Source organism: Stenella coeruleoalba, assembly GCF_951394435.1.
Source record: "Stenella coeruleoalba genome assembly, chromosome: 6".
Lineage (NCBI taxonomy): Eukaryota > Metazoa > Chordata > Mammalia > Artiodactyla > Delphinidae > Stenella > Stenella coeruleoalba.
This window is the reverse complement of record NC_137151.1, coordinates 38,657,999-38,683,734: the sequence shown is the minus strand read 5'-3', so window position 1 is coordinate 38,683,734 and position 25,736 is coordinate 38,657,999. Positions and strand designations below refer to the sequence as shown.

The window sequence follows — 25,736 nt, the reverse complement described above, 5'->3', positions numbered from 1 at the left end:
ATCCAAATTTAAGTAGTATCTTATGGTTATTAAATGCTGGCTTAATTAAATTAAAAAAGTATGCTGGCCTAAGAAAGAATTATCTACCTCTATTTTTCAGTCTCTAAGCTAGTCTCAATTTCTTCAGGGAATAAAAGTGAAATATTTATGGCATTGTACATTATCATGATAGTCTAATGGCATTTCTTTTAGATCACTATTCATTAGTGCATTTACACTCATATTGGCCCTGAATCTGAATGTTCTTTAACAACAATAAGCACTTACTGTGCATGTGACATAATTCTTGGTGTTGTAGATGAGAAAAAAGAAAGAGAAGACTTAGTGTCTGACGTTCAGGTAGGGAACTTTAAAACATAAATGTGAGCCATGAATCAGTTCCTGTGTTTTATGATTATAAATTATACGTGAAAAGTACCAGTATGTGCAATGACTTTGAGATGTCTTTTTTCTTATTTCTTTATTGATATATTATCAAAACACAAAATATTCTGTAATCACACAATAATATTTACTATATACCTGCTTTATGTGCTAGCAGCAGTATATCTATATTTAATAAAACATTTCTGCTTCCATAATTCACAGAATAATATAGAGGAAAAGTACAGAATTTGGGGTAAATGATTTCTGTTACTGTCTCAGATTGGTGTGTGACCTTGAGCCAGTCTATTCATTTCAGAGCTTAGTTATCTAAGCTATTAGGTGAAGATCAGGATCATTCTTTCCTAATATGAGACAGTAGAGATGAATATTTTTTGTCAAATGTACAAAACTATGAAAATGCTGATTACTATCTCTAATCAATCTTCTAACAAAAACTGTAGAGAAAACAAAAAATGAAATGGATGCGGCCATAGACTTTAAAAAGATCTCAGTCTCATTGGAGAAGCACCCCAAATATTTCTGTTCATTTTTTGATTTTTAAGTATAATTAACTCTGTTCATTTTTTGATTTTTAAGTATAATTAACTCTGTAATCTGTCATACATCATTATTTGGGGCAACTTTCTTTTCTCAATCTATCCATAATTCTTAGAGTGACTTTCTCAATATTGATTAAATTGTTTTGTGGGGCCTTCACATTTTCTAAGGTATTTTCTAAATGTATTTACTGTAAGTGACCATTTTTCACATTGAAGAGAAGAAAAAACAATTTTAATTGACTCGAATATAGTAATCGTCAGGCCTTTCTCTAATATCTTTTTGTGACGAAGTTAAGTGCTTATTTTACTGCTTTTATAGGACCATTTTTTTCCACTTTGTGCAGTGTATGTGTTCAGATATATGAAACCTGTTTTTAAAAGTGACATTGTACATAGGGCTACGGCTCATTCAGATTCAGCAAGATGTCAACTCAAAATCATAACAATTTATACATCATTGGAGATGGTGTTACTGATTGCATATGGAGTTTAATAGGCCTTCACTCTTAGTCCTGAAATCACAGACATTCATCTTCTCATGTTTACAACAACAACTACAACAACAAAAATTAAATAAAGGTGTTTAGAAGCATTTTTCATTCACCCAAAAGTACAACAGAATAGAAATGGTGCGTGACAAACTTTAGGTCAACAAGAATTAAAATTGATATGTGATAAATCATTGCAGAATGGAACCTTCAACAGAAAACAGTGAAGAATTTACTATCAGCTCTTGTCTTTGTATATGTAATTAGAGGAGGAACTGATACAAGGAGTGGATCTGGTAATTGTCAAAGTCAGTAGCTACATGACGTGAGAATATCTGGAGATGATGGATTGTGATTGCCTTTTCACTTGTAATTCAGATATGTTGGCATCAGTTAGAGAGCAACAAGAAACATTTTGAAAATATATTCTTCAGGCTAGAATTTCCTAGGTGAATCAAATCAATATTAGCAAATTGTTCAATCAAGATGCCTCTCTAGTAGGTGAATGGAAATTACTAGGTGAAATCATATGGTAAATTTTAGCTACTCCCATCTGAAGAAAGCAGCGTGGCGTGATTGAAAGGGAATAGCCTTTAAAATCACACTTTCCTGGTTTGGGTTCCCAAAGCTGACCTTTACCAGCTATAAAACCGTGGATAAATAATCTCTCTGATCCTAAGTTCCTCAGTTCTAAAAGGGGAAAAATACATACATCAATAGGCTGTTTAGGATTAACAAATTAAATTTGAAAAAAATACTGTCATTTTAATTGTAGTACAGGCTATAGGGCAGTTGTTATTATTATTATCATTTCCAATAGAGGTCATAATTAGAACTAGTTCCAGTATGCTCTGCATCCCAGTTTATCACAATTACCAGAAGAAGCTCAGCCTTTTCCGGTCACACTTTATCTTCATGGCTCTGTCTGTATGTCTCCTAAGTTGACTCAGACTACCACGAATGAGACCCTGGCAGTAGATGTTCCACTATGCCCTATGGAACCCATGGCCTGTCACTGGCAATATTTCCTGTATCCTCAGTATAATTGAAGTCTGACTTCACACTGACAGCTTTCAGGTCCCACACCTCCACCTTCCCCTTTTGCACCACATCTGACAAGATGATGGGAAAGCCCAGGTGCTCCATCCCTTGGCACCGGCATGGAAGTTCAAGCCATGCAAAGCCCAGGGCAGGCATGGGAGTTGTCACCTAACAGCAACCTTTTCCCACAGCATATACTAATGCCACCACCACTCTCTTCACTTAAGCTGTTAAGGATCTTGGGTGCCTGTTCACCTCTCTCCAGAAAGTCCCATTGTACGAGCAGTAAACGTTTTCATAAACTCTTGGTGCATGTATGGCATAGTCTGGGCATCCAAACAAATTTTAGATGTATGTGTTGGAAGAGGAGTTGCACCCATTCTCCAGGAGGCGTCCACACAATACTCAATCTCTTCCTTATCATTTGTTTATGTTTTTGCTCTAATTGAAACCTGGCAACTTCAAGAATCCTGATCCCATTCATCCCTCTCAACTGGTGGCTATTCTTTGCCTCACACATGCCACTGGAGGTGGAGTTTTGTCTTGGATAATTCTCATTTCCTCTTCTAGACCATTGTTTCTTAGCCTCCCTAAAACAAACAAACGAACAACAAAAATACACCTCCAGATCCTGTGGACCAAAGACTTATGACTTCACTATAACTTTGCTGTCATTTTTAAGGCACATTCCAAAGATAATTTATCTTGAATAGGTCCCCACCTCCTCCACTATCTTCAGACTCAAGCCACCTACATTTGACTTGGACTTTTGCAATAGCTCTCTGAGAATTGTACTGTGGTGGTCTGAATAATGGCTCCGTGGATATTCATGTCCTAATTCCTGGAACATGTGAATGTTACCTCATATACCAAAAGGGACTTTACAGCTGTTATTTAATTAAGGGTCTTGAGATGGAGAGAGTATCTTGGATTATGCAAGTGGAACCTAAATGGAATCTCAAGGGTCCTTATAGGCAAGAAGCAAGAAGGTCAAAGAAGGAAGTAGGAGACAATGAAAGCAACATTTTGGATAGATGGGAGGAAAGGGGGCCACAAGCTAAGGAGTGCAAGTGACCACAAGAAGATAGAAAAGGCAAGGAAAAAGATTTTTCCCCTTGATATTAGGCTGGGAAACTAATTTTGAACGTCTGGTCTCTCAAACTGTAAGATAGTTAATTTTTGATGTTTTCAGGTGCCAGGTTTGGCAATTTTTATAGCGGCAATAGAAAACTAATTCATTTGCCTTTTGCTGCTCTTGCGTCCTTACAATCTGCTGCTGATAAGGTATATAGTGTGTTTCTTTTAAAACACAAATGAGGTCATTTCATTTTCCTGCTCAAAATGCTCCAGTGACTTCCCATTTCAGAGTAAAACCTAAAGTCCACACCGTGCCCTAAAGGCCTCAATGATTCGGTCCTGACTACCTCTGTTTCATTACCTTCCCCTCTTTCATTCCACTTCAGCCACACTGGAATCCAGTCTCTTCCTTGGACACATCAGTCGTGCGCCTGCCTCATTATCCCCTCACCTCATTACTATCTCAGCTCAAGATAGATGTTTCTTCCTTAGAGGGCACCTTCCTGACCACTGTACCCAAACAGTGGCCTCCGCCACTCTCTAACCTTTGCCAAGCTTTCCTTTGTATTCTTCTATTTTTTAACTTAGGTTGCTATTATATCACCTATTAATTTGCTTATTTTCTTTCTTTTCTTCTAGAATGTAAATTCCAGGAAGAGACCAGGGGCTTTATTTTTTTAACAGCTCTATCTCCAGCACTTAGAATAGTGTCTGCCTAATAATAGGCAGTCAATACATATTTGTTGTATCAATTATTTAAACTCTTATAGTAACGATATTACTGTCTATATTTTTACATACCTAACAAGCCCCTTATGATGTTCTTAGCACTGCTTATATGCCTTACAAATTGAAATGCATTTAGTCTTCATGTCAACCCTACAAAGTAGGTACCTCTATTACGTAAATTTTATAGATAAGGGAACTGAGGGACAGAGAGGTTAAAAAATTTGCCCCTCCGGCGCGTGAGCTCCGCAGTAGGAGAGGCCGCAACAGTGAGAGGCCCGCGTACCGGAAAAAAAAAAAAAAAAAAAAAAAAATTTGCCCGGAGTCACAAAGCTTGTAAGTCATCGACCTCCAGAGTTCATGTGTTTAACCAGCAGGCTGTGCTGTCTCTCTAGTAGTTGTATCAAGCAAACATACATTGTACTAGCCAATTGTATTTTTTTTTTCTAAATAATAATGTACTTTTTTCTATTTAAATGTTTCTTTCAGTTTTCTTTTTTTAAAACCTCTTTTATTCGAGTATTTACAGATTCATAGAAAGTCATAAAGATAGTACAAAAGAGTCCTAGCCCACTTTCCCCCAGTGGTTATATCTGACATAATTAGAATACAGTATCAAGTCCAGGAATGTGACATTGGTGCAATATGTGTATAAAGTTCTATGTCATTTCATCACCTGGAGATTCCTGTAACCAGCAAACCAATCAAGATAAAAAATAATCACAATCAATACAAATATCCCTTGTGCTACTGCTTTATAATACCCATCCCCTTCCCACCACTGCCAATCCCTGGCTACCACGAATCTGTTTTCCATTTCTATAATTTTGTTATTTCAATACTATTATATAAATAGAATCATGCATTACGTGACCTTTTGAGTTTGACTTTATTTTCTTTAGCTTAATGCCCTTGAAATTCATGTAAGCTGCCTTGTGCATCAATGGTTCATTCCTTTTTAGTGCTGAGTTGTATTCCATTTTTCAAATACAATTTATGATCTTTTTCTCAATATAAAATAATAAAAGTCTAAGAGAGCAACACATTAAATGCATGTTTTGAAAGGTAGAAGCAGATTCTGCTGGAAAAAAAATCTGTTTTTAAAACAGTCAAAATTAACAGAATTCTAATAGACATTACATAGACATGTTAACTTCAAAATATGACAGTTAACAATTTAGAAATTTAAGATTAATTTTAAATAAAGTTAATGTTCAGAAATGCATGCATATTTAAAAATAAAATTATGTTCCATCACCTGTCACGAGACTATAAATTTGCAGTTGTGCTATTCAGGAGATCACTGGGTGCTGGCTAGAATGAGCACATGCACACAACTGCCCAGATGAGCCTAGGTATGTTATATAGCAGAGCATGGACAGTCACCTTCTGCATATGGAAGATGACCTCAGCCCAGATTACTTTTCCTGGCGAGGAGGGCAGGGGTTGGAAGCCTAGGCAGTGTAGGCAAGGCAGGGAGCTTCTAGAGTGCTGGGTGCTGGGGAAGGTGCAGATTGGACAATCAGTGTGTTCAGATTAGCTTGAGATTGTTTGTTGCTAGACTGGTCTTTGTGTCTGTGTCAGTTCCTATGTCCAGAGATGTCAGGTTTGGGTGTAATCAGTCTCTCCACTCTGTTGTTTTGCTCAGAAAATTTGCATGCCTAGATTAAATATATCTGCCGTGAGATGGTCTGTCGAGAGCATGAATTTTCATCATCTGAATAACATCATTGTGGTCCAGGATGAAGCCTTGCTTCCCTTTCTAGGAGCTTGACTCCATGACAGCCATAGCCAGGAACAGGATGACGGATCACACCCTGCTCTCGTTGGAGCTCAGGCTCCCATTGCCTCAATTCTGTCTCATCAGCCTGGCTGTAAGTTCCCCAGAGTCAGCTCGAGCCGTAGAGCCTTGTTTTTCTCCATAGCTGCCCAAGCTGTAGCATTGAGGAGCCACTACTATTAGAAGCTTAACAGATACAATTACTTAATAAGTCTGAGTCTCAGTTTCCTCATTTGTAAAAAGAGAGCAAATATTCTAACACGTGGTAATTGGAGTGTGGTCAATATTAAATAACCTCTGACATGTGAAACGTATAATCCATTGTCTTGCATGATAAAAGCATACAAAATAGTGTTTAAAATATATTCTGTATATTCTGAATACAGAATGCTTAGCTATGTGTCCCTTAGATTCAGCTGGACATATTTTTTTAACATGACCTATAAACAGTTGCATTTTTGCTGGCATAATAATCACATAAAAACCATACCAAGAGGCACCCTGGAGAAAGTAGGAAAACCACACCCAGCCCAATTTGGGGGAATACATACTAATTTTTTGTGTGTAGAAGTTATCATGATTATTATTATTACTTATGGCATTACATTGTTAGGATGAGAAAGAGTTTTTACCACGGAGTTCTAAATCTTATTTAGATTCTTAGTAGCATTCTGAATTAAATGTTATCTCAACCTATACATTTGAACTAACATAATTCTTAAGCTATAACAGTAATTGGGAAAAGAACAAAGTAAATCCATAGCAGCAGCCAAAAGAGTAAGACAGGCCCATGAGCATATTTCAGCACACTAAAAAAGGCAGGAAGTTGACGGAAGCCTGATAATAAGTGAAAAAAGAACAGAATCATGTTAATGAGATGCTAGCCAAAATAATGTGGGAGGGAGCTCCAATGAATGAACTGTAGAAAGACTTCAGTCTTGGTGTCCACAGTGCTGGGTGATTAGTTGAGAAAGGGGCTGGACAGACGGAAGTTCATTGGAAAGCTGCCTATGAAATAGCTGCTCTAGGGCTTTCCTCTCCTACTCCTCATCATCCCTCTCCCAGCCCCTAGTTATTCCACTAACAGCTACCAACATCCTGGTGTTTTCTCCTGAGCAAAAACCAGAAGACATTACACTAAACATATTTTGCAGACTGTGGAGAACTAAGGCTCCCACTGTTAACATAGACATCAAAGAATAAAACTCTTTATTCTACAATTTTGAGAGTAAATAATCTAATGGCTAGTTCTCTCTCTCTGCTGAATTCATGCTGGTTATCAAACCGTGCCGACGCATATGGCATTTCCCCATCTTCTTAGTAAGAGGAGAGATTTAACAAGAGCACAAATCCTGACACTCCATGTTAGGGCTGGTTATGGGAGAATACTAGCATTAATAACACTATTCCTATTCTTACATGGATATCAGAGGGTCACCAGCAGAATGAGAAATACCTGTATAAGCCAACCAAAGAAAGAAAACACAATTGACAGGGAAGGAAGGAGACATTTGGTAGTAAATAGAAGACAACTAAAAAAAAAATCCTAATTACTACCATCAAAGGGAAGAATGCTATGAAAACCAACAAAGACGCAATGGAGATGAACAAAACATTCAGAACCCAGTTTTTAAAAATACCAGTAAAATAGTAAAAACTCTAAAAAGTTTGATCAAGAGAAACATAGGCATGGCAAAAAAATTTTAAATACACATATGCACATAAATATACATACGCTTTGGAAATGAAAAAGAGTGGGTCCATCTCATAAAAACTAGCAAATGAAAGGAATGAGAAAATGTAAGTGTGCTAATATTTTCATCTTACATAATAGAATGCCAAGTGATAATGTGGAAAGTAAATGGAACATGAAGTAATAATAGAGGTTTGATTGTACAAGACCTCAGACAAACTATATAAATGAGGAAGAAGAGGAAAGAAAAAGGAGGTGAGACATAAGTTAAACTATCACCTTACATAGCAGGAGGGTTTTATCTAAATTAGGAAATAGTAGTTTAAGCTTACACTTTTAAATTACTGAAATAACCATCAAAGATTAAAATGGAAGAGTAGGGTTGGCGTCGGTGGGAAGAAGATGATGAAAGAACAACTGTTTATTACAAGTCCTCTTGTACTATTTTTTTCACCCTGACATTTAAATATTTTAAAAACTAAAGTAAAAATGCTATTTAATCAGATAGATTTAAAACAATAAAGTCAGTTAAACTGGTTACATTTAACGTGGTTTGACAAAGTGCCTACTAATCTGACAATTATCAGACTGATTTTGTCATTAAAGAAGCAAAATAATCACATTCATAGACTGTGTAGCCATAGCTCAAAGCTGTGTCTTTATTGTACATTGTGTAGTCTAATGAATATTTGCTGGTGTTTAGAGGATACTATTTGTTGCATTTCACTTAAAACATGTTATTAAAATAGAAATGCTTGTTTATTGTAGAAACTAAAAGGAAAAAAGAACAATAAAAGTTGCTTCTAATCCAATGGCTGGTCCTTTTAAATTACTATCGCGCTGTAATACAATTATTTTCCTGAGGAAGAATTCTCAGGAGGGAATTTGACATTTTATAGTACTCTGTGCATAAGCTCACATATTATTTAAAATAAAATTTATAATTTAGATGTATAAGTCATTCCAGCTCTTAAGTTTTCAGTTATTGAATAACTTAGCCTTTTTTTTTTTTTGCTATGCAGTTTCAGAAGAGAAATATTAACTACAGCAATAGTTACACAGGAGACCTAATAAGAAAAGAAGGGAAATATTTTTTTTAAATGATAAATGCATGTTATTTCCATTTGACATATATGGCTTTATTTGTTCATTTAAAAGTATAATTTCATTTTTTTCCTTGAATTTACAAAATAAACATTAGGGAAAAATTGAAATTTAGTCTGATTCTTTGGCATTCTACTGTTAGATCATATGCCAGTTTAATAGGCCTGTGAACAATTAACAGATACATCACTGGAAATGAAAACAAAGCAATCATCATCGCAATGATATAATTTTTCCTAATTTTTCAGTGTCGATTGAGTTAGTATTTGCAATAGACCTCTTTGTCATCCTAATACTCTTCTATGAAGACTTACTGTTTTTGACCATATCACTTGATTTCCAGATCATCTGGATTTTTAAATCCATGAAATTCCATAAATCATGAATTGTAAGACAAGCACACTGCTGAATGCTGAAGATACAAATGTACAAAAACAGAGTATTTTTCCTCAATTAAAAGAAAAGCATAAATATAAATTAATGTAGAAGTGTCTAAATAAAATTCATATATGTTCTTAGGAGAGAGGGTTTACTGAAACCTGGTTCCCTACGAAAGCTTCTTATAAGATGTTGGGAAGCAGAATGAAAAGTAGATTAGGAGAACATGCTTGGAAGAGAGAAGAGTAAGCGGCACAAGGTAGTGAGAAGGCAGATGTAACTTCTTTATATTTGTGCCTCGCAGAATTTTATGGAAATATGAATCCCGTGGGCATCTGGTTAACCTGCGGGCTTGAGTCCACCAGTGTGTGGGCGATCTGAGATTCTGTGTATGAAACAAGCTCCCATGTGAGGCCTGTGCTGCTGGTCTAGGACCACGATTGGTTTAGTCAGGCCGATTCCACAGAGATTCAAAGCAAATGGTTTGAACTGTGTGCGTATTCACTGAAGCAATGGAGAAGGTCACGTGTAGGAAAATGATTCAGGGAAAAAGCTCTTCCTCTCTCTGGGCTCTCCAACTTCTCAGTTGTTTGCACTTACCTTCCCTAACTGACTTCCAGGGAGCAGGTTCTGCTTAAGTCCTTAAGTCCTCCTTATACACTGATGCTTGCCTTTGCCCTACCACTCACGTTTCAAAAAGTGATTCTGCCAGTTTCCAGGAAACTGTGGCTTGTTTATTTTATAAGCATTTGCTTGTTTCACCTCTTTGTACTAAAATAGGCATCACTGTCCTCCTCAGCTAGTTTCAGTGCTGTTGTTTTAACTGAGCAGAACACTTCAACTTGATGGTTAATACAGCTTTTACTCTGGCTACTTCCAACCAGTCTATATGTATTGCCTGTAACCCAGACCTGAAAATATGTGATCCAATATAGGTGGTCAATTAGTTACATGTTAAACACATTTGATGGGGTATTTCTTGATATGGTGATCTAACCATTGACTTTACCAGTTATGTCTTAGTGCGTAAGCAAATGATTACCTTTGAAATATTTAAAATGTAGGTTTTATTGCTCTGCATTCAGAATGTAGATTTTCTTGCTCTGCATTCAAAAATTTATATTCAGTACCTCTGGTGTAAGACTGAAGAAACTGCATTTTTAATTAGCACCTAGATGAGTCTGATTTTGTGTGAACCTCTCCTAGGGAGTTACCATTCTCTTGCAACACCAGGACAGTTGATGAGCATGAATAGAGATATCTGACAACCTCTCTGCAGATAGTGATTCTTGAAAATGGGATGTTATCAATTTGAACCAATTGGACGGACTATAATTGAGATTGCATTAATGATCTGACCATAAACCTAATGAGTTATTTTGTTATTAACAAAGAAAGAAAGGAAGAAATTGACCTTCAAATTGGGTTCATTTTGGACTGTAAGGTAGAATGTCATTCAGCTAAATGCTCATTATACCTGATCCTTAGATGAAAGGTAGTTTTTCCCCAAAAGATATGAAAAAATGTTATGTTAATTTCACATGTTCAGCAATGGATAATGCTAAGATGTCAAAAATGTCTCTGGATTAGGAAACTAACTAATGTGTACACTAGAAATATTGCAAATAAGAGATAATTGCCATTGGGAATTTGCATGAACCTGAAACTTAAATAGTGCTTGTGCTAAAGCTGGTCTCTAAAAATAGAAATTTGAGAACAGAGAATAGGGCCTCCATGAGGTATTATACTAAAGTAAACTAATCAGTCATTAATTTTAGAAATATGGATCAAAGATAAATCCTTTATTAGAGCAATATTGAATATGGCAACTTTACGTCACTGTGTATCAATCACCAATTCCTCTGTAAGGGGCCATTACCCAACTTAATGACCATTTACCCAATTTAAAACTATAATTAAGAATTTTCAAGTATAGTCAATCTATGACTACATTTTTATACATTATAATGTCTAGTGATAAATTTCAAGTTTTTAAAAATATTAAACTTTCATTAAATGAGAAATTATTGTCCTTACTCTGAGTATAGTGTAGAACGAGATGAGTAACTAGTATAAGATTTAAACAAAAAATAACATTTTTCTCCCTCCAAGTCTACTTTAGAGCTATGTTTTTCTTGTATTGAGTCCTGCAGATCAATAATATACAAATTCCAAAGTGATTGTGAAATGTATTTCATATTCTAGTTAGTTAATGGTCCAATGAGAAATTTAATGATGGGGTTCTTCTTCATTTATTTATTTTCAGAATTTTAGAAAGAAACTATTTTTAAGATAATAAAAAAATGTTCCTATGGAGAATATGACATAAAGTATAACAAATGACATTTAACCACTTTTTATAATACTGGGAATGCTTAATAACTACAGAAGTCAAAATTTCCCCTTTGAATTTAAATAAAATTACCAGAATGTTCCATTTGGTTATAATGTAGACTTAAGAAAATTACTGTCACTCTGAGGTACTGGAACTTTGCAGTAAAGTGATCACCAGGGAAAGAATTGCTCAGTGGGTTTCAAGGAGCTGCAAGTCAGTAAAGCAGGGCAATAAGACAATTGGAAATAAGAATGGCAGTAGCTAAATGCACTGCCATTAATGTGCCCAGCATATAATAGAATATTTAGTAACATCTATAGATGAGCTCTTCTCTGTATATAATTTTTCATCTAATTTCCCAACAACCCTATTATTATCCCCATTTTACAGATTAGAAAACTAGAGTCCAAAAATATTACATAACTTTCCCAGTTCAACTGCTAATCTGTGATAGAAGCAGGTGTTGACTTCAGATCCATCTGATATGAAAAGTTTATGCTCCTAATCACTATTAGGGAATAGAGAAAATTTGTGAAGTCTGACTACTTTTGAACATCCCTAAATCTTTCATAAAAACATGTAAAATAGGTAGTCAAAATACCACTCTTCAATATTCATGATCAGGCAGTATTTCTTATGTATTGGATTAGATGACTGTTTATTTGGTGGTGGGTGAGGTGGGTTTTTGTTGGTTTTTATCCCAAATAGATTAGATAGACAGATATTTAACTAGTAGAATCACACACTGTATAGCAAGACATTCACATTCTGGGAGGCACATGGAAACTGAGGCAAATTACAGGAATCATAAATTTACATATGCCGTCCATTGCTTGCTCTGAGGTTGAATGCTTTTTAAGGGCTTTATCAGAAGAACTCATCGGCACTAAGTAACTACTTTCCTTGTCTTGCCTATACTCTCCAAGTCCTTTCGTTCCATTGGCATACATTTTATGCACCTATGAAACACTTCTACTGAACTCTTTATTGGAAGCACGATACAAAGCACTATGAATAAGAACATAAGAGAAAGATTTCCTCCTGAGGCAGGGATCTAATGTAGCCAGCATTTGTTTGTAAAAAGCTCAACAATACATTAACCACCATCTACAGTCTGAGTACTGTAGGTACTGGTGATGTAGGTAGACCGTCCCTACTTTAAGGGGAACTTAGTGCAAGTGACAGCCGGATAAAAAGATAATTTTAAGTTCAACATAATAAAGGCTATAATAGGAATCCATGCAGGGTACCAAGACAGCACAAAAGAAAATCTCTTAATCCAGGTAGAGGGAGAAGTATGACCACCCAGAGTAGAGTCTCAACATGAAAAGTAATATTTCAGAGGAGAAAGGGTCAGAGGCACGTGCTTTCTGTCTGGACAAGGACCAGTCCTGAAATTCAGGTACCTGGAGATTATACTGACTGCCCTTTAGTAGGATGGTATGTAGGTTGAAGCTGTGGATAGTATGGATGTATAGAAGTTAGTTTTATATTTTGATTTAAAATAGGTTAAAAATACTGATAAGCCAAACATAATTTTAAAGTATATAATGATATAAAAATGTGCTATTATCTTCTGAAGCTTCTGGATTGGTAAACACATTGACGTGCTGAGAGGGTGATGCACCCAAGGCAGGGCATGCCTCCCCCCATCCCTAAACATTTTTCTGTACATCTCTTTCATTTGACTGTTCTTAATTTTTGTCCTTTATAATAAACAAATAAAGGTAAGCCAAAAAAAAAAAAAAACAAAAAACCCCAACTCCCTATGTTACTTATCATGTGAAAGTACTGCTTATTGAATTTATTTTGATCAGAAAATATTGGTATCGGTATAGACTCAAGCTATTTGCAGAAGCAGCTATAATCCTGTCTGATGACTTTTTTCTTCATTTAACTGGCCACATGTGTCATTGCCTGACTCATAGCAAGGTATTGTGACACTTGAGAATGATTTAGAGTTTTAACTATTTCAGAGGAGATCATCTCTCCAAACACGGAGGAGATCTTTTCTCTCCAGAAAAGAATGCCATCATTATATTAATGAAATTCCCATTAGAGGGTTCTTGGGATGATAAAGTGGCAACAGGGATTAGCATTTCCAGGAGAAGCATTACACTTTCATGACAACCATTCTCCCCTGTGTTTCAAAAGAATGGAAGGTGGTCACCAAACAAGGAATTGTTAAGACAGGAGCCAGGCTTTCAATTTGGCTGATTGGACATGGTAATTTTCTGCATTTTATTGGATGAGATATTTTAAAATAAAGTTCTCTGACTATAATAACAAACTACCTTTTACTTACGTCATTGGTCTTCTATTTCATGGTTCACTTTTTACTGTATTGTGTGGATGGTAAGCTCTCTCCCAGAACGTTACATGGTATGCTGAGAGAATTCACCGCTGAATAATTTATTCTCAGGGCGTGTAGTATTAGCCCAGACAAGAGGAGTAAAAAAGAAAAACATAGTGATAGAAGTGCTTCTATTTATTAAGGTACCAGTAAGAGGAAAGTCTTACCAAAGAAAAGTAGAATTTCCAGAAGTTGTGCTATAAGAACAAAAGTCTAGTTTATGCTAAACCACAGAATTTCCTCAGCAGGTCACTGACTGGGGAAACAAATGGAAATATAGATTTCTTCTTGGCAGTAAGTGCATAATTAATCAAGTTACGTGGCTGTCTTTTCTCCACTTAAATGGTACCAAACTGGCAATTGTTTATTTTTTCTATTTAAAGGTTAAGTTCAATCGATGTTTTGGCTTGCTTTATTATTTCTTGCCTCCCTCTTCTATTCCTTCCAACCAAATGTTCTTTTTGATGGACTTAATATTTTATTCTGTAGCTGAAATGGCACTATTTTTCTGCCAAAAATTTAGTTAGTAGGCGCCATTGTGGACTTAAGGAGCATTCTAACTCCAAAACTAATAAAGAATTCAGTCAGTAATCAGTTTCGTTCCTCCCAGAAGTGCCAGTTTCCATCTCCACTGAGGCCAAGATCTTACAGAATAAATGGTCTCTTCTTTCAATGTCTTTACAGAGTTAGGAGGCAGCCCTCCCTTATCTAGACCAGTATTACCAACTAAAAACATAATGCAAGCCACATAGGAAATTTAAAATTTTTTAGTTGTCACAGTGAAAAAAAGACATAGGTGGCATAATTTTAATAAGATATTTTATTTAATCCAGTATTATCACTGCAACAAATAATCAACATAAAAATTATTGAGATATTTTGTGGTCTGTTTTTGTTTTTAACTAAGTCTTCAAAATTCAGTGTGTATTGTATACTTCCTGTACATCTCAATTCATACTAGCCACATTTTAGGGGCTCAGTAGCCACCTGTAGCTAGTGGCTACCACAGTGTACAACACAGGTTCAGAGGATGGTAGTATTTTCAGAGAAGGGTGTTCACGTGCATTTAACAAACGCATATAATCCTATGTCTTCAAATTGTCTTCCACAAAATTAATAGAACTTAATAAAACAGCAAATAAATCAGAAATATTATATTTACATGCCATTATTTATAGGGATATGTACCAAAAGGTGGTATCACTTATTTCATTAAGAGAAAAAGAAATTAAACAAAAAATGAAATCCAAAGTGTTATTAATTTAAAAAATATATTATTTAAAATATATTTCGTATAAAGCAACAAAGGGAATAGAGCTAGTTATGATTTGTCAACTTCCTCTCTCAGAATATAATTACAGATGATTTCTAAATAACACGTTTTTAGCTTAAAGTTTACAAGGCCATGTGCACTTCTATTAAAAAATATCCTCCCTAACCTTAAATCTATATTTTCTGCCTTTCTTGACTCTGACCCTTCTGCCACTACTACCTGTATTATCTCTCTTTCGCAAGCAGCAGTGTGGGCCCAGAAGATGAAGAAGACAAATTTGTAATTAAATCTTCTGTGAAATGGAGAGCCATGTCTATGACAGAGAGAGGGGGAGGAATGTTTGTACAGGGTTGTTCACGGTAGTCAAAATAGATATTTTTTTTTGCATTAGAATTCTCTGATAATTACTTTTTAAATGCTTGTAATTGTTTTAGAGCTGCGCTGCCACTCACTCATGGAGAGTCTTTAGTAACTGCACAGAGAGCATGAAGCATCAGAGAGCTACCAGAACTAGTTAAAGAGATGCTTTTATAACATAAATCCAAAAGCTTTCTCTTCAAAACTCTGAAACAACTAATCTTTCACTCCCACTGACCACTCAAGTCAGTGGGGGGAAAGTCAGTTAAATTGATTCTTTGGCTGAAGGGAGTAAATGTTCATGGGCATAATTGTGGCTTCAGCTGGAAAGTGATTGACCATATTCATAGTACAGATGCTGTAAGTAAAGTGGAAAAAAGAAGTAATTAGATGGATGGTTCAGATTTGTAAATGCATTTATCTGACTATTTGGGTAACTGCGTTAGTGTTCCCACTTAGTTATGCGTATGAAGACCCAGCCTCCTATAGAGAGGTTTGGGTAGGGGCAAGGGGGTGGAGGAAGTAGCCAGGTAGCCATGAACTTCAGTGAAACAGGAACCAAAAGTCAACAAAAGAGCAGAAATGAAAACACATCAGCACAGAGAATGAAAAGCAAACAGAATGGACCAGAATAGCTTAAATTGAAGCAAAGGTCAATAGGATTGAGGTGATTGGTAGAAAAATAACACACCTGTTTCTCCAAATTTTCTCCCCCTCCTCTTTTTCATATTACTTCCTTTTCTATCTAAATTGTCCATGAGGACACATAAGGCAAACAATTCATATACAACCTTCAAAGCAACAATTTATACTAGAGTGATTAATGTTTACCAAGGTCTTAGTTTTATTTTGATAAAGCTCTGTCAAAAACAATTTTAGAGAGTAATTCAGTAAATCTCACATGTATTCTATTAATAATTAGCATATTAGGTAGTAAAAAATTACATCTATCTATCTTATCTACCTATTTGCCTACCTACCTACCTTTCTCCTCAAATGTATGTATTAGATGATAAAGCAGCCACTTCAGAGATGCTTTATTTAAGAGAAAAGAAAGTCTACTTTAAATAAACTGATTCTCAGTTTTGATTGCTTTTTCAAAATATTTCTCTTGGGGACCAAGCACCTAATACCACCTGTCAACCCTTAATTTTCTTCATACAGATTCTACTCTTTCATTAATATATGGCTTAAATATAAACAAACATAGTTTATTGTTAATTTCATAATCTTAGATGAATTTTGGTTGCAAATCTCATTCTACCACTAACTAATTGTATGACCTTGGGTAGATCTTTCTTCAGTCTTTCTATGCCTCAGCTGCTTTATTTGTAAAATGGGGAAAATATCCACAATATAGAGTTGGCGTGAGGACTTAATGATACTCAATAAAGGACAGATACAGATGCCTGACTATTTACTACTTTTCAGTGCTCACAGGAAATTCATTATACACTCTGTTCAGTGCTGTGGTTATTTATCACATGTTCCATCCTCCCTACACATTAGCTTCCATAGGACGGAGACTGCGTCTCAATGGTCTGTTTGTGCTGTCTGCCTTGTCCCGTAGTACAATTCCATACAACATTGCATAAATGTTCCCTCTGCCTAGAATTGCCTCCCCTTACTTTGCATGTTAAAAACTCCTTTTCCTCATTCAAAAATCACCTTTAGCCCCTCTTCTATGAAAGTCTTTTGATTCCCTCAGCAACAGAAGCACTCCTTGCCCCGTGCCTCTATTGTCCCTTGTCTATATCCCCTTTGTATCCATCAGCCCATATGTTTTATGGGTCCAGTTGTCCCATGGGGAATGCACTGAGTCTTTTAAAGCTTTTAAAAAACATTTTAATATAATTAATTATAAAATTAAAAGCTAATACTTACATAGTGCTTCTAAGTACTAGGTAATATTCTAACTTCTTAACATATATTAAATTATTTACCCCTAAGGCAACTCTGTGATATAAATATTACTGTTCCTGTTTTACAGCTGAGAAACCTGAGGATCAGAAAGATTAAGTAGCCTTCCTAAGACCACACTTTGGGTAAGTGATGGAGCTCATTCCATGGTTTGGATCAAGAGCCCGTGTTTCTTACTTCTTTAATGTGTTTCTGTCTTTTATTACCTGATGCATAGAATGTTTTATAGGTTTTGGTTGAAAGAATGAACTAAAACAAGGAGTCACGGGTGCACAGGCACAATCAGCTAAAGAAAATTCTGCCCTGATATAGTGAGAAAGTCCAATAAAATACGCTCAGTGTGTGGTTGAAGTAGGCTTTAAAACATTCTCAGTATGTGGTCGAGACAGGGGTTAGAGACTCACATTTTTTTATCGTGCCGTGCCAAACTTGTGATGGCATATTTAGGAAGCAATCATTATTTCTCTGCTGCTTACCAATATTGGATCAGACAAATGGATAGCTCAAGAATGTCAAGTTAACGGAAGCCAGGAACCAACAGTTGTACATATAGGGGAACTCTGGCTTGTTGTTTTCATAATATTTGCTCTGAATTGCCAATGATTTCTGGTGTGTGTGTGTGTGCACGCGTGCACACGTTTTACTACACAGAAGTTCTTCTGTTTTGCCTCTTAGAGACCGAAAAGAAGAATAATTTTGTCGGAAACTTAATTAATGTGTATTGTTGCCCTAAAGGATTTTACGGTGTAACTAGGGAGAGGAGACTAAATCATATGAATCAAAAAAGAAATGAAGTCTTCAGCTAACATAATGCTGGAGTCTGGTTACAAACACAAAAGGAGATCAGAGGAGAGAGGAGTCTTCACGGAGGAGAGACTCTTAAACTGTTTCATAAGGACATGTCATGTTGGGTCAGGGAGAGAGGAAGCAAGGGAGGAAATAAGTGGCATGGCTGCTTGACAGGTTTCAGAAACGAAGCAAAAGTACTCACGAAGGGAGAATTCTGTATTTGAGGGCTGTGTTTGACAGTTAGTCAGAAGCCAGACTGTTTTCAGGACATATTTCACAGATATTTTGCAGAGAGAGTTGCAAAAAGGTTGTCTTTCACCACTGACAGTAATTATAATAACAGTTCTTTGTACGGCCAGTGTTTTGAACCCGAGTCACTACATACTTTTTCATACATTCACTACATTTTATTTCCACCACTTCGAAACACTACCACATTTTCTTCTCTTAAGCTAAGATTTTTCTAAAGCAGATATTAAATGAGCACGGATGGTGCATGCAGGTTCCTTAGGGCTTGTTAACTAGATGGCAGTTCCTAAATCTTCTCACAATCCAGCCAGCCAAGGGAGAGGAGGAAACAGTTGATCAGTAGTGACGTAGCTTTACAGAGGGCTAAATAAGAAAAAATAGACTTAAATTGTACTAAGACATTTATGTTAGACATACAAAGGAATTTCTTGATGGCCAGGAAAATTAGATACTAAAATAGGATATCAGTGCAGCTAGTGAAATCGCTTTTCTGGAAAAATCATCGAACACTGAATAGACCATATACTCCAAAGCGTTCGTTCACTGACTTGCCTGGCTCGGATGGCAGACCTCTTAGAATCCAAGCTTCTGTGGTATGACTTGATTCTGTACTTTGTCTGAGAGAATGCACTCCCTTTTACTTATCACAAGTTCTCATATATTCTAATTTTTGAGTAGCAAGATCCATGGCTGATTGCTTTTTTTAACAAAGCTAATTCTCATATAAATATAAATGTAGATATAGACATAATGAAAAACATGTGTGTGTATATATGCACACACATACATTTTTGAAGGTACAAAGAAAGTATTGCTAACATAATAAATATGAATTCCTTTAAATCATTTATCATAAAGCATAATGTCTGACACTTTGACCCTTGATTCATGTTTGAATTGATTGAATATGTTTTTAACACCCACCAAGCTCTCAGACTGGGAGAAGGCTGGTTGATAAATGAAATATGACACAGATCTTGCTTTAAAGAATGTTTTAGATCCACACAGTGTTGAAATATGTGTAGGTCAGAATGGTTAAATGTAAGTGATTATCAGTTGGCTAAACCTCATACACCCTAATGGAGGGGAATTGAGACAAATACACCCAGAACAGTTAAATCATGGTAGAAGAGAACACATGAGTAAATGTTTTGTTGAGTATTAGAGACAAGAGTGCTCAGAAGTTCAAAGAAAACAGAGATCAGTGGAGACTGCAGCAGTCTGGGTAATAAATGTTCATTGATCTGAATTGACTTGAATTGTTTGTCCAGTTCTGTTGAGACAAATCTTGCTTTCCACTTTGGGGCCCTATCTCTCCCTGCTTAAGGGTCTAGATACCAAAGTGAGTAATAACCTGGCACTTGATTCACTGAATCATTCAACAGAGTATTTCCATGGCAGACACTGGTGCTAAGTACCTGGGGGAGTATGAAAAACAAATGAGGTCTGACCTCTGCCCTTGAAGAGCTTCCAATTTTGTTGATTAAATATGACTGAATACATGGAACAAAGTTAAGAAGCATATAAACACTATTGAGCGGTGTGATTCAGAGAGTCACACTAGAGTTGAATGGGGAGAGAAATCATTGTGGACTAATGTGATCAGTGAAGGCTTCCCAGAAGTTTGATTTATCTAGGTATCAAAGAATGGACATACATTTAATTGATAGAGTAAGGGCAGCAGTGCACTTGATAACTGACCACAAATCTGACAATAACTCTTTTCTGGAAATAAGCTGAATGTTTTCAAACTCTATTTCTGAAAAACGGTTGCATTTTTTTCCTATGCACAGTTCCATTCAGTATTCATTCATCCAGCTATGTTGAATAAAATTAGTCTAAGTTCAGTCACACTTTTTAGTGAACTTAATTTTTTTTTTAACAGTGCCGTTTGACCATAAAAGTTCAGTTTCCAGAGAATTTGTCTTTGATGGTATCTTAAGAAGCAATTGTATAGGATTCTGAATAAAGGTTTGTAGTCAGTAATGAAAGGGAAGAAGTATATTAGGGACTACCAAAAACCATTTATGAAGCAGCAAAAGAAAATTGGACAACTGATTAGATCAGGGGTCCTGAATCTACTGGTATCTATTCAGGGCTCAAGGCTGATTCTAAGAACCTGGGTAAGTTGTTAACAACTGTTATTTCTAAAGGATTCCATAATTGCCTGTGTGTCACTGAGCTTAGTCAGAACATCAGTGAGACTTAAATATTCTATTACACGATGGAACAAAACCCCAATTAAAAAACATACATCAGGGCTTTCCTGGTGGCACAGTGGTTGATAGTCCGCCTGCCGATGCAGGGGACACGGGTTCGTGCCCCGGTCCGGGAAGATCCCACATGCCACGGAGCGGCTGGGCCCGTGAGCCATGGCCGCTGAGCCTGCACATCCGGAGCCTGTGCTCCGCAGCGGGAGAGGCCACAACAGCGAGAGGCCTGCGTACCGCAAAAACAAACAAACAAAAAAACAACAACCAACAACAAAAAAAACCATTAAGTCAAGTAAGAAATTCAAAGATCAGAAAGTTGGTGAGAGATGAGACCATATTTTCTATTGAGGCAAGTCAGGAATCCTATTCAATGCTGGTCATGTTGCCCAAGTGAGTCTTAGTAACTGGTTCCCCCAGAGAGTTCCACTTACCTTGGTTTTAAGCATAATCCTTTAAGCCAGTTATATTTCAGTAACTAAGTTTGTATATCATGATTGCTTTCAATTTCATTTTTCAATTTACCTCTTTTTCTGTACTTTTTCCATCTTCTTTCCACACACGCAAATTTCTTTATAAACACTTGTTATGTGCAAGCTACTCTCTTAGGAAATACTTAGAGACAGGGCCCAAATAACGAATTTATACTTGCATCTATAATCATGGAAATCATTTTTTATTAAATCCTAGTACAAAACAGTCATCCCAAGATGTGCACATATGTCTACTGGATATAAAGTACACATGTTTCTATTGGATATAAGGTGCCCACGTGTGTCTGTTAGATACTCTTGCTTATTTTACATTAGTGCATACAGCTCCATTAGTGTTTCTAAGACAGGATAAAGTTAGCTTCCTGCTTATTACAAAGCAGATGTAATTTAGAAATACAGACGTTTATTAAAGAGGAAGAATATTAAGTTTCTCCCAATTTTTAAGGGTGAAAGAAAGAAATATGCTCTAAAAATGGTCTAAGTCCAACATTATTAATATATTCCCATACTGTATAATTAAAGAGCCTCGGGACTAGATGTCAAAGCACAGACTCAAAGCCAGAGTGCCTGGGGTTGTATCTGTCACCTCCACTTATTAGCTTGCCTTGTGACAGTTATTAATCCTTTATGAGATTTTGTCTTTTTATCCATAAAGTGGGCTTAACAGGTATACTACCCATTTTATATGGTTATTAAATGAAGGTACTATTAGATAGTGCCTGGAGTATAGTAAATACTCAAAAGTTATTATCAATGTCATTCAAAGCATTGTTACTGTTCTTAGCAACTCCTCCTACTTCCTCAGTGTTTTCAGTGTCCAGTCAGAGTGGGAGGCTTGAGGATGAGGTTTTGTAAGGTGAAAAAATGATAGAGATTAAAGAATTTTTTGAGATGGTTGGCTACCAATGAATAAAAAGGACTTGTGTTTCAGTAGAGTTTGTATCCCTCAGCATCACTTGGGACTGAGCCTAAAAAGGAACAGGTGATTAATAATAAACTTCAGTTCCATAGTGCTCGGAACTCTCTTTCCTAAGGAATTTGTTCATTTTTCCACATGAAAAAGTTATGAAGAAATAATGAAATACACAGCATTTGCTTAATACTTAGTTATGATGTAATTTTAAATATATTATTTCCTTTGCCTCTCCTCTGCAATATTAAATGAGGTATGAAAGGGAGAATACCTAGCATCGTGGTAGTTACTAAGTTCACTCTCAGTATAATGATAGTTTCCTGCCTTCCTTTCTAGATGAAAGTCAGAACCCAGAGATAACACAGAAGGTACTTCATAAAGAGCCCTGTGTGTGGAAGAAGGATGTCATGTCCCAGTCTGGGGCCTTGTAGACATTTAGGCTTTCAGAGGAATACCATAAGCTTATTTTTTTAATTAAAAAAATCAAAGTTTAAATTTTCTTCTATAAATACTCCAGTATGGTTTTTTCTACAAGCAATCCCACACTGAATTAGAAGTCAGTACCATGTGTATACAGCTATCATATTATTTTTCCATTTTACAACTGAATCAACTGTGGCCCAGAGACTTAGAGGGACCCCAATAGAGATAAAAGCTATTGTCATGAGTTATTTGTATATTAAAACTATTCTGGTTAATTTTTTTTCTTAAAGATTTAATTTTTATTTATTTTTGGCTGCATTGGGTCTTCATTGCTGTTTCTCTAGTTGTGGCGAGCGGGGGCTACTCTTCATTGTGGTGCACTTCTCCTTGTGGTGGCTTCTCTTGTTGCGGAGCATGGGCTCCAGGCATGAGGGCTTCAGTAGTTGTGGTGCATGGGTTTATTAGTTGTGGCTCTCGAGCTCTAGAGCGCAGGCCCAGTAGTTGTGGCGCATGGGCTTAGTTGCTCCACGGCATGTGGGATCTACCCGGACCAGGGATGGAACCCATGTCCCCAGCATTGGCAGACAGATTCCTATCTACTGCGCCACCAGGGAAGTCCCTCTCATTAATTTTGGATATATAAAAATAATTAACTATTTTTCAAAATATACTGTGTATCTATATGTGTGAAATCCCTGTACCATGGGGATATAAGCAAGGATTGGATATCTCAGAATGCAGTAACTCAACATAATTCTCAATACCTCCATCTGCAAGGAAAAGCAATACTTTTTTTTTTTTAACATCTTTATTGGAGTGTAATTGCTTTACAATGGTGTGTTAGTTTCTGCTGTATAACAAAGTGAATCAGCTATACATATATGCCCATATCTCCTCCCTCTTGCATCTCCCTCCCATCCCTCTAGGTGGTCACAAAGCACCAAGCGGATCTCTCTGTGCCATGCGGGTGCTTCCCACTAGCTATCGGTTTTACATTTGGTAGTGTTTATATGTCCATGCCACTCTGTCACTTCTTCCCAGCTTACCCTTCACCCTCCCCGTGTCCTCAAGTCCATTCTCTGCATCTGCGTCTTTATTCCTGTCCTGCCCCTAGGTTCTTCAGAACCTTCATGAACCTAGTCATGTGGTACATGACTCTTTTTGAATTATGGTTTTCTCAGGGTATATGCCCAGTAGGGGGATTGCTGGGTTGTATGATAGTTCTATTTTTAGTTTTTTAAGGAATCTCCATACTGTTCTCAATAGTGGCTGTATCAATTTACATTCCCGCCAACAGTGCAAGAGGGTTCCCTTTTCTCCACACCCTCTCCAGCATTTATTGTTTGTAGATTTTTTCATGATGGCCATTCTGACTGGTGTGAGGTGATACCTCATTGTAGTTTTGATTTGCATTTCTCTAATAATTAGTGATGTTGAGCATCCTTTCATGTGTTTGTTGGCAATCTGTATATCTTCTTTGGAAAAATGTCTGTTTAGGTCTTCTGCCCATTTTTGGATTGGGTTGTTTGTTTTTTTGATATTGAGCTGCATGAACTGCTTATATATTTGGGAGATTAATCCTCTGTCAGCTGCTTCGTTTGCAAATATTTTCTCCCATCCTGAGGGTTGTCTTTTCGTCTTGGTTATGGTTTCCTTTGCTGCGCAAAAGCTTTTAAGTTTCATTAGGTCCCATTTGTTTATTTTGTTTTTATTTCCAGTTCTCTAGGAGGTGGGTCAAAGAGGATCTTGCTGTGATTTATGTCATGAAGTGTTCTGCCTATGTTTTCCTCTAAGAGTTTTATAGTGTCTGGCTTCACATTTAGGTCTTTAATCCATTTTGGGTTTATTTTTGTGCATGGTGTTAGGGAGTGTTCTAATTTCATCTTTTACAAGTAGCTGTCCAGTTTTCCCTGCACCACTTATTGAAGAGGCTGTCTTTTCTCCATTGTATATTCTTGCCTCCTTTATGAAAAATAAGGTAACCATATGTGTGTGGGTTTATCTCTTGGTTTTCTATCCTGTTCCATTAATCTATATTTCTGTTTTTGTGCCAGTACCATACTGTCTTGATTTCTATAGCTTTGTAGTATAGTCTGAAGTCCAGGAGCCTGATTCCTCCATCTCCGTTTTTCTTTCTCAAGATTGCTTTGGCTATTTGGGGTCTTTTGTGTTTCCATACAAATTGTGAAATTTTTTGTTCTAGTTCTGTGAAAAATGCCAGTGGTAGTTTGATAGGGATTGCATTGAATCTGTAGATTGCTTTGGGTAGTAGAGTCATTTTCACAATGTTGATTCTTCCAATCCAAGAACATGGTATATCTCTCCATCTATTTGTATCATCTTTAATTTCTTTCATCGGTGTCTTATAGTTTTCTGTATACAGGTGTTTTGTCTCCTTAGGTAGGTTTATTCCTAGGTATTTTATTCTTTTTGTTGCAGTGGTGAATGGGATTGTTTCCTTAATTTCTCCTTCTGATCTTTCATTACTAGTGTATAGGAATGCAAGAGATTTCTGTGCATTAATTTTGTATCCTGCTACCTTACCAGATTCATTGATTAGCTCTATTAGTTTTCTGGTGGCATCTTTAGGATTCTCTATGTATAGTATCACATCATCTGCAAACAGTGACAGCTTTACTTCTTCTTTTCTGATTTGGATTTCTTTTAGTTCTTTTTCTTCTCTGATTGCTGTGGCTAAAACTTCCAAAACTCTGCAGAATAATACTGGTGAAAGTGGGCAACCTTGTCTTATTCCTGATCTTAGAGAAAATGGTTTCAGTTTCTCATCATTGAGAAAGATGTTTGCTCTGAGTTTGTCCTATATGGCCTTTATTATGTTGAGTTAAATTCCCTCTACGCCTCCTTTCTGGAGAGCTTTTATCATAAATGGGTGTTGAATTTTGTCAAAAGCTTTTTCTGAATCTGTTGAGCTTATCGTATGGTTTTTATCCTTCAATTTGATAATATGGTTTATCACATTGACTGATTTGCATATATTGAAGAATCCTTGCATTCCAGGGATAGACCCCACTTGATCATGATGTATGATTATTTTAATGTGCTCTTGGTTTCTGTTTGCTAGTATTTTGTTGAGGATTTTTGCATCTGTGTTCATCAGTGATATTGGCCTGTAATTTTCTTTTTTAGTAACATCTTTGTCTGGTTTTGGTATCAGGGTGATGGTGGGTCGTAGAATGAGTTTGGGAG

At 36.4% G+C, this 25,736-nt stretch overlaps 1 long non-coding RNA gene across 1 annotated transcript in view; it reads left to right on the top strand.

Annotated features, from left to right (window-relative positions):
* The window catches only part of LOC307187983, an 85,074-nt gene extending 65,947 nt beyond the window's left edge, over window positions 1-19,127 (top strand). Inside the window, exon 3 of the long non-coding RNA XR_013828775.1 lies at window positions 17,522-19,127. This is a non-coding gene — a long non-coding RNA (uncharacterized lncRNA). The remainder of the gene's footprint in view (window positions 1-17,521) is intronic.
* The last annotated feature ends 6,609 nt before the right edge of the window (window positions 19,128-25,736 follow it).